Source organism: Microcaecilia unicolor, chromosome 2 (genome assembly GCF_901765095.1).
Source record: "Microcaecilia unicolor chromosome 2, aMicUni1.1, whole genome shotgun sequence".
NCBI lineage: Eukaryota > Metazoa > Chordata > Amphibia > Gymnophiona > Siphonopidae > Microcaecilia > Microcaecilia unicolor.
Window position 1 is genome coordinate 117515773 of NC_044032.1, and position 15963 is coordinate 117531735.

The 15963-nt window shown below is 40.3% G+C and overlaps 1 protein-coding gene across 1 annotated transcript in view; it reads left to right on the forward strand.

Moving 5' to 3' along the window:
• AP3B1 (adaptor related protein complex 3 subunit beta 1) overlaps window positions 1-15963 on the forward strand; it is a 1191861-nt gene that overhangs the window by 598525 nt on the left and 577373 nt on the right. The window lies entirely within an intron of this gene.

A 15963-nucleotide genomic window follows, 5' to 3' on the forward strand; every position in this document is an offset into this window, starting at 1 on the left:
AAAATGCGAAAAGGGGGACTGCTTCTAAAAAATAAATGGATCCTTACTTTAAAAGGATTAAAATTATAAACCATAAAAACGGGGCAAAAAGAAGTCAATAAACAAACTGGAAAAGTGAAAGATATATCATTTATGAAAATAACAACAATATGGAAAAATCTCATGTACAGATGTCAAGAGATGATTAAGAATATATATAGAGGAACTAACATAAGAAAACGCTGAAATCTGTCACAATCTGTCAATAAGCAAACTGAAAGTGAAAGATATATCATATAAAAATATGGAAACATATGTACAGATGTCAAGAAATGATAGAGAATATATAAAGAGAAAATATCATAAGAAAACCCTAAAATCTATATCACTGTTAAAACCTGCAGGTGTTAGTGTTTGTAACTCAAAAATCAGTCTTTGTTCTTTTCTTAATAAAAGATTGACTATATTACCCCTTCTGGTGTTAGGTTGGAAGACTTTGAAAACCCAAAATGAAAGGTCAGAGATGGTGTGATTTGTTGCTTTCAAATGGTTAACTAGGGGTGTGCTTTCCACATTCCTGTTGATGCAACTTCTGTGCTCTATAATCCGTTTTATAGCAGTCTTACCTATGTACAGAAGTGGACATGGACATTGGATGAGATAGATGGCACACAAAGTGTTGCAATCAGAAGTGTGGTGGAGCTGATATTTTCTGGATGTGACTGGATGTATGAAGACAGTTGTATCGAAGGAATGTCTGCACACACGGCATCTTCCACAATGATGATGGCCAAGATGGATAGGACTCCCTCTAGGTTCTGGTAACATGGACGGTACTAGATATTGCTTTAGGTTCTTATCTCTTGAGTAAGCAAGCGATCACCAGCTTTTCATTTTTAAAACACTCAAGACCATCTAAGATTTACCAATGTCGTCTGATTGCCTTTTGTATGTATTTCGCCAAAAAAGAGTATCAAAGGGAACAGACTATATCTGTCATTATTTTGGAGATCGCTTGTTGAAGTAGAGTAGATCTATCTTATGTAATGGCCTGCGTATATCCCTTATGAATGCATTGGGCCGGATATCCTCTGGTGAAGAATCTGTGGCTCAAAGTCTCGGCTTGAATGTTGAAGTCCTCCAAATCAGATTGGATTCGACGCAACCGGAGGAATTGGCTTAATGGTAAATTTTTCTTTAGACAAAGGTTATGATAGGAATGCCTTCTTGCACTATGGCAGCTGTCTGTAGGTTTCCAGTAAATAGTTGTTTTAAAAAAGTATTGGTCTTTAGAAATGGTAAGGTCAAGGAAGTGGACGACATCTGTACTGTATTCCATTTTGAGTTTCAAATTTAAATCTATGGAGTTTAGCCAACTGTGGAAGGTTTGGAGGGATTCAACATCACCTTGCCAGAGAATAAAAATGTCAATATATCTCTTATGTATTTTGATATATTCTATGAATGTACTGGATTCCAGATGTTCCTGTTCAAAGTTCCTAACATATAAATTGGCAACGTCAGGAGCCATGGCTGACCCCATGGCCGTTCCTTTGATTTGCTGGTAATATGTATTCTGGAAGGTGAAATAATTCTTTGTAAGGGCTAAAGTTGCATGGGTAAGTATGAAGTGATTGGGAATTCTTCTATGTGTAGTTCTTTTTTGAAGTGTCTTCTCTATGATGTTCAAAGCTTCAAACTGAGGAATATTGCTACAGAGGGACCCTTTATCAAGCGTGACCCTGATAGTGTCAAGTAACGGATCATCATAACTTTGCAAAGTATTTATCATGTCAGTAGTGTCACGTACATATGATGGGATCAGTGGGATGAAGGGTCTAAGGAAAAAGTACACGAAAATAGGGTTTATAGGACAGAACTGCTATCATTTGTATCATCTTACATGTTACATATATTTTGTACTTTTATCATTTATATTGCTTTACATGTTATTTTGTATGTTTTTAGACTCCTGAGGTAGGCCTGTGGCCAAAACACAGATCTGTGTCGAGTCTGTAATAAAATCTCTCAGTTCTACCCAGCTGTCCCTGTCTCTGGAGTCATTGGTCCACTTCCCACTCTTTTTTGCTGTTAGTTGGTTTTGTGGGATTTTGTTGTTCTTCCGCCTAGGTGGATTACCAGTCCCAATTGAGGACACCACATTTTCAGGCAAACTAGAGGGATATCATGAATATTGGCATCCATATGCCTGATCATCTGTAAGCAGTGGCTGGGACGTTGGATGCTGTTATATGGTATGAACATGAGCCATGAGCATTTGGACCCTGTTATTTGGGAGAAATGCCTTGGTTTTCTTGATGTCCCTTACAACTCCTCTAAAGGAAATGATGTTGGTTGTCCAAAGCTTAGACTTCTGAAAGCTAATAAGTAATGCCAGAGTCTTCAGAAGAATGATTGTTTTCTGGCCTAAGTTATCCAGATAGCAGACTGAATATTGCCACTATTTGATAAATTGTGGGGCTGCTCACACCACTCTAACACCATGAGAGGCAGTCTGTAAGAATATTCAGAGGCACTATCCAGATAGTGTCTTTGAATATTCCAGTCAGCAGTACTTATCCAGGTAGCAGGTGCTGTTATCCAAAAAAAGTACTTTTGAATATGGACCCACAAGATATGTACCTGTAACGGTGTCCTGTATAAATTCTCACATACCAGCTTACCTCTCCAAGGAATTTTATTCTACTCTGATCTAAATATCAAGACTGAGGTGGTCCTGTGTGACAGCAGCAGATGGGAAATGGCATTCATGCACAGTGAGATGTCTCAGAGGTTTCTTACTAAGCTGGAATAGATTCCCTCACAAGCTCCATCAGTAACGTCACCCATTCAGTGTCTTGTGGTCCACAGATAAAACCAGCTACAGATAATGTACTTGGTTTTCTGTGTTAAGTGCAGGAGAAAAAGAGGCAAGGATGAGCTGCAGTAGCAATCCAAAAAAGCAGAAGTAGCAGTCAAGCAGACCAGCTATTAAAAAGCAACCTTTGGTAAAACAGAGCTTGTATTGTTTTCTACCATACAGGCATGTTAAAAAAAAAAAAAAAAAAAAAAAAGGGTGACACAACAGCGAAGGTGACTCAAGAATCAGCAGAAGTTGCTATAGATGGTCAAAATATTGTGAAGCAAACAAGACCCGACAGCTGTGTTTCGGCCAACAAGGCCTTTATCAGGGGTCTATCATAAAAACACATACAAATGAACAAAGTAAGAATATTTACATATAATAAAAACCATATATTAACATATAATAAAAAAAAGGATATAATGAAAATATTAAAGGATAAATTGTGATTTTTGATACAGTACTAATTTTGACACATATGTACATTAACCCCTAGAACGCATATTGGGGGCCTTTTAGGCCCCCATGCTTACATTTTTGCTATTATCTGCAAAATTACTTTAGTTAGAATTTTGAAACTCAAGGTATTACTCAAGTATGTCATTGTTGATAATATCCAGTTGTTCATATAATTTTTTTTCATAGGCATTATGGTGTAACAATGCTTGTTTGGTGAAAACTACATCTGTACGAATTGGGGGCCTTTTAGGCCCCCGCTGTTTTTATCATGTTCTCAGAAGTGTTTGTGTCTCAAGTTACTTTATTTGTACTCAGTAATGCTGGTGGAGGGGCCAGGGTGTGGATAATAACATGTGAGGATGTCATGTGATTTTTGGAGGGAGTGATAAGGCCATGACATCACCTCAGGTCCTCTGAACACTGAGGACAGTATACACTGTGAGCTAATTGCTGAAGGACCTGTGATAAGATAAGCTGTTGAGAGGAAATCTGTTTCATTTTCTAACATCTAGTCAGCAATGGCACAGTCTTCCTCCAAGTGTCTGACTGACCAAGAGATTGAAGCGATTATGTTTCAAAGCGATGATGAAAGTGAACTATCTTTGTCTGATGAAGAATATCTGCCACCAGCTAATCAAACATCCTCATCCAGTGATTCTTCTGATGATGAAGAAGTGAATCTAGTGGATCCTCAAGAAGTGATAAGTAGAACATCCAAAACGAATGTTTTTTGGGACAGTAATCCTACATTAGTCGGACGTACTCCAATACACAATATTGTGAGACAGGCTCAAGGAGCTGTGGGAAGTCCCAGTTACTTTACCCCTAAAGATGTATTCTGTACTTATTTTTCTGGCAATATTGCAGAAGAGGTCCTATTATGTTCAAACCTAGAAGGAAGACGTATCGCTTCAGCAAAAAATAAGTCCTGGAAAAATATCTCAAAAGAGGAACTTTATGCATATATTGGACTTTTCCTGCTGGCAGGGAGTCAAAAATCGTATGATGTCCCAATACGAGAATTATTTCTGGACCCACTTTCTGATCCACACTATAAGGCGACAATGTCAGTGGGCAGATATGAGGAAATTAGAAGGATCATTCGCTTTGATGATAAGCGAACTCGTGCAGCGAGGTTTGAAACAGACAAATTAGCCCCTATCAGTTATATCTGGAACATATTTATCAAAAATTGCACAAAACTTTACAATCCTAGTACTAATGTTACTGTAGATGAGCAACTTGTACCGTTCAGAGGACGCTGCAAATTCATACAATACATGCCCAGCAAGCCAGCCAAGTACGGTATAAAAATCTTCTGGATGTGTGATTCTGCAAATTATTATGGCATAAATGGCGTAATCTACTGTGGCAAAGAGGTTGGTGCACCAGTACAGAAGGATCTGGGGCCTGAAATAGTCAAAACTCTTGCTGTTCCAATATTCAATTCAGGTAGAAACATCACCATGGACAATTATTTCACCAATGTTGAACTAGGCAATTTTCTGCTTGCAAAAGCTATTACACTTGTTGGTACTATAAAGCAAAACAGACGAGAAATTCCAGCAGCACTCAAACACAATCGTCAGCGAGCACTTTATGAGAGTGTCTTTGGATTCAATAACAAAGCGACTTTGGTATCTTACAAGGCAAAGAAGGAGAAATCTGTAATTTTACTCAGTACCATGCATCACGATTGCAGTGTTGACAGCAATAACCAAAAATTGAAACCAGAAATCATCCTGCATTACAATGCAACAAAAGGAGGTGTAGATAAAATGGATGAGATGGTGGGAGAATATTCGTGTAAGAGGCAAACAAAACGATGACCTGTAGTACTATTTTCAAATATGCTTGATGTAGCAGCCTTAAATTCATTCATTATTTATACAGAAACTCATCCTGAATTTCATGCACAGAGGAAGGACAGGAGACGCTTATTCTTGAAGGACCTTTGTCATGAACTTGTAATACCTCACATGATAGAGCGAAGCGACTTGAAATGCTTGCCAAAGAAAACTAAAGAAGCAATGAAACGGTGTGGCGTACAGTTTCAGATTACTCCAGAGCCAGGAGAAAGAAAACGAAAGCGTTGTTTCATGTGTCCAAGAAACATAGAGAGGAAAACTGAGCGATATTGTTCCACTTGTAAGGAAACTGTTTGCAAAGAACACTCTTCTGAAAAAATAACATGTCAGAATTGTTTGGAAGACTAATATAATAGAAAAGAAAGTTAGAATAAAAATGTAGCTGCAGCTAGTTTGCTATAGATTTCTATGCATTTTTGTGTGTTTTCATGTCTTTGCGTGAAATTTGGGAAAAAAAAGATTTTTTGGTGTTTTCTGTGAAAAATTATAATTAAAATGTTGTCCACTATTCATATTTTATTGAGCAATTTGAAATAAACTTGTGAAAGTTATTTAAGTGTGTTTTTCTACATTATGTGCATGGGGGCCTAAAAGGCCCCCATGACGTTAATATGTATATTTTTAACGTCATACGTTCTAGGGTTAATAAATACAGAGAGAGAAAATAACACACATGCATGATTTAAGGAAAGCAAATGAATACCTCTTCAATTGCAGTAAAATGTTCACTTATAACAATTATCAAAAAAAATGTAAAGTAAAAACACTATTAGTCACAATAATGGTGTCACGTAACTATGTTGCAATCTCATATAATAAAAGGAAAATTAAAAAAAACCATGGCTAATGGTTAGAGTATCCTAAGCATGCAAGTGTAAATAAATAGCAAACAATTTAATTTGTTCATAAAGTGTGCATAAAATCAGAGGGGGTGTTCATAATTATAAAGGAGGTATACAAAATATAAAAAGAAAACAGAAGGGTTGCTCCCTATTTGTGGTTAAAATGAGAAAAATAAGGAATGAACTGGGTGCTCTATTACATTAGGATTAATGTCAGCCAATGACCTGTTTTCTAGATCTTGTATGCTAGTTGTCTAAGTTTCAAATGATTTCCTGTTATATTGGCATTGACTCACTTTTCCATCATGTACATAGCATTCCAGTTGTTTTGGTGCACAGAGCACCCAGTTCATTCCTTATTTTTCTCATTTTAACCACAAACAGCGGCCTGATATTCCTTTCATAATGGGTGGAGACTTTAACACGGTCCATGACCCTGCTATGGATAAAACTCATTCTTCATTACATGAAAATCTAAGTTTAACCCGGGGTATCCCCTTGATTTGTTCCACTTTAGACCTAATAGAGTATGGAGGACATTGTATCCTGGTGAGAGGGATTACACTCATTTATCTCGTGCACATGACTCGCAATCTAGAATTGATTATTGGTTGCTTTGAAGGAGTTTTTTTTCCCCCAAATCTAGGGTGTGGAATTAGGCCCGTGTGGAGGGGCATAATCGAAAGGGGCGCCCATGGCGAAGGGGCGGGGAAACCCGTATTTATTTATTTATTACATTTGTATCCCACGTTTTCCCACCTCTTTGCAAGCTCAATGTGGCTTACAATATATTATGATTAGTGGCGATATAATAGAAAATAGATAATTAGTGTTATAGAAGGAGCTTGAGCAATATGATTAAAGAAGGAATGTAATCATAGTGTATCAAGAAGGATATTGGGTAACATGATAATGATGAAACATGATATTAGTATAGCAAGCAGGTATTATGAGACAGTTCTGTATGTTTGTGAAGGAGCTGTATGTATTCATATCGGTTGATCTTTGTGGTATGCCTTGTTGAAGAGATGGGTCTTCAGTAGTTTGCGGAAGTTCATAAATTCGTAGATCATTTTTAAGTTGCATGGCATTCCAAAATTGAGTGCTCAAGTAAGTAAAGTTTGATGCGTGTATTAATTTGTATTTTAGACCTTTGCAGTTAGGGAAGTGCAGATCAAGGAATTTGCGGGATGATCTCTTGGCATTTCTGGGTGGCAGGTCAATCAGATCTGACATGTAGGCTGGTGCATCTCCGTGGATGATTTTGTGAACTAAATTACAGATTTTGAATGTGATGCACTCTTTTAGTGGTAGCCAGTGTAGTTTTTCTCGTAGGGGTTTAGCACTTTCATATTTTGTTTTGCCAAATATGAGTCTAGCTGCTGTGTTTTGGGCTGTCTGAAGTCTTTTGATTATCTGCTCTTTACAGCCGGCGTAAAGTGCGTTACAGTAATCCAGATGACTGAGCACGATTGACTGTACCAGGTTGCGGAAAACATTTCTTGGGAAGAAAGGTCTTATTCTTTTTAATTTCCACATTGAGTGGAACATCTTCTTGGTTGTGTTTTTCGCATGGCTCTCGAGTGTTAGGTTTCGATCGATGGTAACTCCAAGAACGATGGGTGTCCATCTTTCGTTTCGATAATACGGTCGGGGACTCCCAAATCTTGACATTTATTTTGTCCCTAGAGATGGTCGTCCTTAGACTTGGTCGTCCTTAGACTTGGTCGTTTCTGATTTTTGGCAATAATGGAAACTAAGGATGCCCATCTCAGAAACGACCAAATGCAAGCACTTTGGTCGTGTGAGGAGCCAGCATTTGTAGTGCAGTGGTCTCCCTGACATGCCAGGACACCAACTGGGCACCCTAGGGGGCACTGCAGTGAACTTCACAAATTCCTCCCAGATACATAGCTTCCTTTCCATGTGTGCTGAGCCCCCCCCCCCCCCAAGCCCATCTCAGAAATGACCAAATGCAAGCCCTTTGGTCGTGGGAGGAGCCAGCATTCGTAGTGCACTGGTCCCCCTGACATGCCAGGACAACAACCGGACACCCTAGGGGGCACTGCAGTGGACTTCACAAATTGCTCCCAGGTGCATAGCTCCCTTACCTTATGTGCTGAGCCCCCCCAACCCCCCCCCCCCCAAAAAAAAAACCCACTCCCTACAACTGTACACCACTACCATAGCCCTTATGGGTGAAGGGGGGCACCTAGATGTGGGTACAGTGGGTTTCTGGTGGGGTTTGGAGGGCTCACATTTACCACCACAAGTGTAACAGGTGGGGGGGGGGGGGGAATGGGCCTGGGTCCGCCTGCCTGAAGTGTACTGCACCCACTAAAACTGCTCCAGGGACCTGCATACTGCTGTTATAGAGCTGGGTATGATATTTGAGGCTGGCATAGAGGCTGGCAAAAAATATTTTTTGAGGGTGGGCGGGGGTTAGTGACCACTGGGGGAGTAAGGGGAGAAGTCATCCCTGATTCCCTCCGGTGGTCATCTGGTCAGTTCGGGCACCTTTTTGTGGCTTGGTCGTAAGAAAAAGGACTAGGTAGTCTTCCAAGTGTTCGTCAAGGACGCCCTTTTTTTTCCATTATCGGTCGAGGACGCCCATGTGTTAGGCACGCCCAAGTCCCGCCTTCACTACACCTCTGGCACGCCCCCGGGAATTTTGGTCATCCCTGTGACAGAAAGCAGTTGTGGACGCCCAAAATCGACTTTCCATTATACTGATTTGGGCGACCCTGTGAGAAGGACGCCCATCTTCTGATTTGTGTCGAAAGATGAGCGTCCTTCTCTTTCGAAAATAAGCCTGATAGTATTTTGAATCATGCTCTTATGTGATGTACCGTTGAGTTGGGGAAGGCCACAGACAAAAATTTCCAGTGGAAGTTTCCCCCTTAGTCGTACTGGGATTCGGAGTTCAAAGATTTTTTGCTGCAAAAGTGGTCTGAATATAAATTCCATAATGCCATACATTTAAATGATCAGTACTCTTTTGGGAAGCAGCTAAAGCAGTGCTTCAGGATGAGATTCTGGCTTTTATTAGCTTTAAACGGAGTGGCAAGATATTAGCTAAACTGCTTAAAGAATCTTAAGGGGGCCAGCAATAATTACACAGGTGGATAGAGGAGGGGGAATGATGATGCAGTCTGATTAAGAGGTGGCTGAAGTTTTTAGACAATATTTTCACCAACTTTATACGCAGCCCTCTGAGACTGGTTTGACCAGTGACACCTATTTAGAGAGCATTTCCCTCCCTGTTATCTCAAATTTGTAAGCAAGTGCTGAGTGCACCTATTACCATGGGTGAAGTGTCAGTGACCATTCAACGAAGTGCTCTTTTTAAAGCACTAGGGCCGGATGGCTTTTTGGTGAAATTTTGTAAGATTCTGCACTCATTGGTCACTCCCACCTTGCAATCGTATTCACGCAGTTTGTGACAAGGGGTGAATTGCCAAGTTCGTTACAATTAGCCTAGATTGTGGTATTTTGAAACCAGGGAAGGACCCAATACAACCTACATCTTACTGCCCTATTTCCTTTTTAAATGTGGAGTCTGTTATATGCTAACATCTTGGCCAATCATGGCGCAAGTGCTGCCCTCCTTGATGACTACTTCTCAGGTGGGGTTTGTGAGAGGCTGTAATGTAACAAAGAATTTAAGAACAATTCTTATCTCTTTGGAATATATAGAGTAGAGATTGCTGCCTTCTGTGTTTGTCAGTTTCAACGCAGAGAAGGCATTTACTCGGGTAGCTTGGGACTCTGTTCGCAAAGCTTGGTAAATATGGGATAGAGGTTATTTTTTTTTCTGGATGCAGTGAGATCCTTGTACTCCTCTCCAAGTGCTTTGATTTGTGTGAATGGTACTCTGTCTGAACCTTTTGCAATGCAAAGAGGTACGCATCAGGGGCTGCCCCTTGTCTCCACTTTTATTTGGTTTGGCTTTAGATACCCTTATAAGAGAAATTTTGGTTAACACAGACATATAGGGTGGGAGGATTGGCTCCCAGGAATTTAAAAGTTCAGCTTTCGCAGATGATCTTTTGGTACATCTTGTAAATCTCCAATCCTTTTTATTACCTTTACTGGAAAGCTTCGAAGAATACGGGGATTTCTCTGGCTTCATACTGAATTTTAATAGATCACTTGATCTACCTAATATGGAAGTACCTACTATGGAAGTATTGCAAAGGACTTGGGATCACCCCTTTCCATTTCAGTGGGCAACCTTTTAAAACCTCTATGTTTCATGATGAAAACCTGTCTTTTTTTTTTTGTCACGTTTTCAAAGCTGGAAACTGGGTTTGTGAGCCCTTGGGCCACTGCTGAGGAGCGGCAGCAGCAGGCAAAACCAGGAACAGGGCAGAACAGGACTGGAACCCCGGACTGGGGTTGCAGCAGAGGCAAACAAGCTGGAACAGGCAGAGCAGGAACCCTAGTCTTCACCTGCGCTTAGCTGCTTTTCCCCAGGAGTTGAGCCCCTGAGTGCAGGCGGCCGGCAGGGCTTTGCAGGACAGGGCAGGGGCAGGATACCAACAGGCAACACACAACAGAGTAAGACTAAAAGCTGCCAGCGCAGCCACTAAACAGGAAACACAGAGAACCAAGAATAGACACAGAATACAGACCAGAAACCAGTCAAGGAAATAAGCAATAACACCTAAACTAAACTACACACAGACTAACTAGCATCAGATAAGGATCTCAGACAAGAAATTCAAACAAGAACTGGACTAGGCAGAAGTGCACTAAGCACACCAACATACCAGGGACCTTAGATGCAATGCAAAGGCAAGACAGAAAGGTTTCAAAATGGCTAATAAGCCCAGCAGCAGCTGAGGCTCAGATGCAGCAATCACCAGGCAACTACGGGTACTGTGAAGGGTCAAACAAGACAGACAAGTTTGGCAGCCTGGAAGATCCGGACTGGACTGGGCTAAAGTCTGGAACGGGTGGTAGTCCATAGCAGCCACCGGTTCTGGCCACCAGAGGGCGAGGTGAGCACAGACGTAACATTTTTGTGATATATGCTAGTGATTGCTTAGCTAAAAGGCTTATTTTCGAAAGAGAAGGACACCCATCTTTCGACACAAATCGGAAGATGGGTGTCCTTCTCACAGGGCTGCCCAAATCGGCATAATTGAAAGCCGATTTTGGGCGTCCCCAACTGCTTTCTGTCGCGGAGATGACCAAAGTTCAAGGGGGCATGTGGGAGGCATAGCAAAGGCGGGACTTGGGCGTGCCTAACACCTGGGCATCCTCGACCCATAATGGAAAATAACGGGCGTCCCTGACGAGCATTTGGACGACTTTACCTGGTCCTGTTTTTCTTACGACCAAGGCACAAAAAGGTGCCCGAACTGACCAGATGACCACCGGAGAGAATCGGGGATGACCGCCCCTTACTCCCCAGTGGTCACTAACCCCCTCCCACCCTCAAAAAACAACTTTAAAATTATGTCGTGCCAGCCTCAAATGTCATACTCGGGTCCATCGCAGCAGTATGCAGGTCCCTGGAGCAGTTTTAGTGGGTGCAGTACACTTCAGGCAGGCGGACCCAGGCCCAACCCCCCCGCACCTGTTACACTTGTGGTGGTAAATTTGAGCCCTCCAAAACCCACCACAAGCTCACTGTACCCACATCTAGGTGCCCCCCTTCACCCGTAAGGGCTATGGTAGTGGTGTACAGTTTTGGGTAGTGGGTTTTGGGGGGGGGGGGGGGGAGCTCAGCACACATGGAAAGGAAGCTATGTATCTGGGAGGAATTTGTGAAGTTCACTGCAGTGCCCCCTAGGGTGCCCGGTTGGTGTCCTGGCATGTCAGGGGGACCACTGCACTACGAATGCTGGCTCCTCACACGACCAAAGGGCTTGCATTTGGTCGTTTCTGAGATGGGCGTCCTTAGTTTCCATTATCGCCGAAAATCAGAAACGACCAAGTCTAGGGACGACCATCTCTAGGGATAACCTAAATGTCAAGATTTGGGCGTCCCCGACCGTATTATTGAAACAAAAGATGGACACCTATCTTGTTTTGATAATACAGATTTCCCTGCCCCTTTGCCAGGACATTTTGCAAGGATGTCCTCAGCAAAACTTGGGCGTCCCTTTCGATTATGCCCCTCTAAATGGGGGATATTTTTCTTTTCTCTACGTGGTAGAATTCTTCTGTTTAGTATGATTTTGTTTCCTAAGTGGCTCTATACATTGCAATTAAAACCTCTTAAATTGTTTAAAAAATATGGTTTCATTGAATACATTTTTTTTTTTTGGGGGTGGGGGGGCAGTTGATAGGCTGAAAACACCATTTAAATACATATGGATCTTTCTGATCTTGAGCAGTACAATCAAGCATGCTAACTCAGACATTTTGGGGACTGGTTTCTAGACCAAGAAACTTTTATGTGTAGAGACTGAGATAGCCTTTTATCACCTTGGCAGTTTATTTCTTTGCTACACACCTTGCTAGGTTTCTTGCCATATTATTGGTGTCATAATGTTCTGCCCCATCCATTGATAGACATATGGAGGGATTTTGTGATATTTTTGGCGGGCAATCCTAAGGAATCGAATCAATTTTACCATTCAAGGTAATCTCCAGTTTTAGGAATTGAATCAATTTTACCATTCAAGGTAATCTCTAGTTTTCTCCAATCAGCGAGAATTCTAGTTTTTATATACTAGGCTCACAGAAAAGTGACTCTGTTTCAACATGTTTTGCATCACATGGGTAATATGATCTCATGGGCTGAACTTTAAAATCAAGGCATTGCTGAAGCACAGGATTTTTTGGCATATCAACAATTATGCCGTTATATTCGTTCTCTAGATTCCAGTAGTTTCCTTCCTTTGGGAGATCATGTAAAATTATTTTTTGAAAGATTTCCAGAAGATGGATTCTCGGTGTCCACACTTTATCGTGAATTGCAACAATTTTAACATTTTGGAGTCGAGTGAGCACGAGGTGGAGTGTAGGGCCTCCCTTTGGCGGTGCTGGATCTAGGTTTATTAATTAAAAGAATACCAGAAATGTCATTAAGTGTTGAGTTAAGAGGGTGTCAATTTCTTAATCTTCACCAGGCATATTTTACACAAGAACAAGTATTTAAGTCTGGTTGGTTAGATACTACTGTATGTAGGAAATGTTATCAAGGAACTAACCATGGTTTTTGGAGTTGTCCAAAAATAATAAAATTTTGGTCGACCATATTACAGTACTGTTGGGACATTCTCGCTCCCTTTCGCCAGCGGGTCTACTTTTGGATAAATGAGGCTTTTTGCCTAAAAAAAATGGTCATTGTCAAGAATCTGAGGAAGGCAGAGGTACTGGGTAAAAAGGTCATTTATGGTGTGTGGATCAGCAACGAAGCTCCATCCTTCTGGTCGTGGCATAATCACCTTCATACACTTGCTGCTGGAGCAAAGACAAGCTAAATCTTCTTTCAAGCAGAAAAAGCTTTTTTTTTTTTTTTTTTTGGCAGTCTGGAATATCTGTATCCAATCTTTATCTCACAAGAGGAGTGGCCTAGTAGTTAGGGTGGTGGACTTTGGTCCTGGGGAGCTGAGGAACTGAGTTCGATTCCCACTTCAGGCACAGGCAGCTCCTTGTGACTCTGGGAAAGTCACTTAACCCTCCATTGCCCCATGTAAGCAGCATTGAGCCTGCCATGAGTGGGAAAGCGTGGGGTACAAATGTAAGAAAAAAAAACTAGGAGTCTTATTCTTAGGTTGTTTTAACTAACCCCATTTTTTTAGGTGGGTGTCTATACCGCACACACCAAGGGAAAGGGAAAAGTTTGAGGAGGTTGGGGATGGTTAGTTATCCTAATTTGGGTTACTGAAGAGGTGGGAGAATAGTCATACACTTAAGATGATTGATATTCTGAGATGGTTGACTGAGGAGATTAGACAACTCTAGTCACTTCTAATGTCCAATTTTAGATACTATTGTTGTGTGTTGGGACAAACTGTATTAGTAGTTTATGTTCCAGATATCCTTGTTGTTTATCATTCTATCTATTGTGAGTTTTGTTTCTATTCAATTTTTCTCCATCAAAACACTTAGGGCTAGGTTTACTAAGCGGTGCTGTGGACGCCCATAGAAATGATTAGACGTGTTAGTGTTTAACACGCCTTAAATTTACAGGCGTGTTAAAAATGCTAACACACCTTAGTGAACATACCCCATACATTTAAGGGTGGGGGTAAGGATAGATGGAGGGTGTGAGGTGGTCAATTTCAAAAATTGTGGTCGCCGATATAGTTGTGTATATAAATAGGAATGATTGAGTATTAATGACAAGGTTGTATTCTTTGTAGAGTCAGTTCCTTTATATTATTGTACTGTTTTTCTGTGTATCTGAATAAAAACCGTTTAAACATAACAAATGAATAGATAAGAATTCGGAGGGTGTTTTTATAAAATAAATGAGGAACGGAATAAATCTGTTTTAGTTTGTAAAAACCATTTAATAATTTTGGAAATCTGAGGTTGAAAACTAATGGATTTATCTGTAGTAGTATCAAGGGTTTTCAGAGAGGATGTAAAAATTATGGACATTCCTGCTAAAGTAATAAAAGCTCAATATATAAACAGGAAAAAGGTAGAAGGTGATTGCAGCAAGCCAGTACTTCTTTTAGAAATATTTTAGCAAGAAGGAGAGGGAGGACATCAGTAATATACATGTGTAGGTCACCGGACCTCTCACAATGCACAGCTGTCCCCAAGTCCACAACCTCAATATATTTTTCAATCATCTCTCACTCCCACCTCCATCCTATCAAACTTTAATTTCAAAACTTTAATAACACTTTTCATAAAGGAACCTTTATCAAAAATACTTTTCATAAAAATTGCATCATAATATAGCATTCAGTGCCTTTCTCTGAAAGTTACTTTAAAATGCCACTAGCAACCAAGCTCCTAATTAAGAATATTTTTTTACAGCTTTTCTTGAGGCTACTCAAAATATAATACAATCTTGTTCCACAATTATGGTAATTTTAGTTAACAAGCGTGATAAAGCTTTGATTATGAAACTGTATTTTAAGATGTTGAAAACTTTTGTGTGGGCAAAAACTGTATTTTAAGAAGTTGAAAAGTTTTGTTGGGGCAAAAAATCATATTTCTTGATGTGGCCAGGGCCACACAGCTCAAGTGGAAAGCTTTTTTGACTTTGAAATCTAGATGACTGGCCCTGGGCACAACTTGTTTTCCTTAAATTTCCATGCAAGTGTTTGGTTTATTTTCAGAGTAAAGGTTATGTTTTCTGGGATCTATTTCATTAGATCAACTTCTTAAGAGTAGTGAGAAAGAAGTAACTAGGGTTTAGCAAGTTAATTTGATGAGATAATTAAGGGCCTCTTATCAAGCCATGCTAGTGTTTCCCAGTACGGCAATGCGACTTTGAATGAGCTCTGTCGGTAGTTTTGCATGGGAACTGCTAGTGTGGCTTGATAAGAAGCCCTTAATTATTAGCAATGTGAATTATAGATTTTTTAATTGGTAATATTGGTTCCCTTGACGTGGGCTTGTTGAATTTTCTATTGTATAATGTGATTATTGATAATTGCTTATAGTTTCTCTACTTTCTGAGTCTTTTTGTTGGATTGTATTGTTAAAAATGAAATTAAAATGGAATATTATTTTGATACCTTTAAAATTTGCTTATTTCTTGAGATACAGATATGTATGACATCCTAATGAAATGATTGAATGTTTATTTGTAAAGAAAATTGGAACATTTTATTTGTTGAAACTCAACCTTGTTTTCAACATGCCATATCTATACGTTTACCAGCGTCTTTGTGCAAATGAGAAGGCTCTTTAAAGAGTTCAGCCTTCGCATTGCAGCGATGTACAAACAATTTTCCAACTTTTGGGGCATTGAACTTGTACAACGTGCATATTGCAGAACCAAACTTTGACCCCTGAGGCAGGCGTCATT